We start from the raw sequence: 1,272 nt of genomic DNA on the forward strand, positions 1-1,272 counted from the left end.
TAGGTTTGTTAAAAAAATGAATATAGTTAACAAAAATTATATAAATATATTAATTTTCTAATAAATTTAAAAAATAAGAAACAATATTTTGAGAAAAAGTACTAATATACATCCTGTTTAACAGAATTCTTCTACTAATGGTCTAATGCTACATAAATTTGTCTTAATAAATTGTTTTTGATTGCTTTAAAATCTAACCAAATGGCTACCCTTGACATTCTCGGTTTTTTCGCTTCATGATAATATATATAGGAATAGGACCATAGGAGTGTGTTCAAATGTTCAATGCTCTTGAGTCTTGACTTTCTTGAAACAATAGATTATGTGAATTTAAAATTGTCTAAAACAAACACAAACTCAAAGATTAGACACATTAGTGCGATTACAAAAATATTTTGTGGACGCATAACAATTTGCATTAGCATTGGGGATAGGGACAAAGTGCATTAAATTAAAGGCAGCTGGGTTTGAATTTTGTCACCATGCTAGCAGAGGTGGGGTCCTATAAGGTTTAGACAGAAAAACAGAGAAAAGAGAAAAGACATGACATAGTGAACAGTAGTAGGGTACTAACTGGCTCTATTTTTTGCTGCAGTTGCTCCTTTTCTCATCAATTCTCGAGTCTATTCTTAGGATTATAATAATATTTCTGGGCCCATATAGCCGCACCATCTTAATGATGCTACTTTCATTTCCCATATGCTACAACTTGGATTATTTTCCTATTATCAATGCTAATGTTTTGTTAAAAGTAGATTTTGTTATAATTGTCGTACCTAAAAAAGTTTTGCTAATTTGTGCAGTAAAAATAAGTATATTATAAAAAAAAATATTTTATAAAAATTAATTTTTTTACGTTTTTAATACATTAAGGGTTTGTTTGGGTGAACTTTTAAAAAAAGATATTTTTTTGAGTTATCTTTTTTTAAAAGATCTTATATAGAAGTAAAAGTAATTTTATGTTTGGATATCTCATGTAAAAAGATATTTTTATCTATCAATTATGTTTGGATATAATAATATAAAAGTACTTTTTTGTTTATTTATTACATGAAAAACATCTTTTTTTAAGAAAAAAAAGATCTTTTAAAAAAAGATGTAAATTACAACTTTTCAAAAAAGATCTTTTTTTTATTTTACTAGTACTTTTACTTTTACTATTAGAAATTTGCCAAACACGTTAAAAAATAAAAAAATATTTTTTTTATTGAAAAAGATCTTTTTTTTAACAAAATAATGGCGCCCAAACATGTACTAAATATAATAATAATG

The sequence above is a fragment of the Arachis ipaensis genome, chromosome B02 (genome assembly GCF_000816755.2).
Source record: "Arachis ipaensis cultivar K30076 chromosome B02, Araip1.1, whole genome shotgun sequence".
Taxonomy (NCBI): Eukaryota; Viridiplantae; Streptophyta; class Magnoliopsida; order Fabales; family Fabaceae; genus Arachis; species Arachis ipaensis.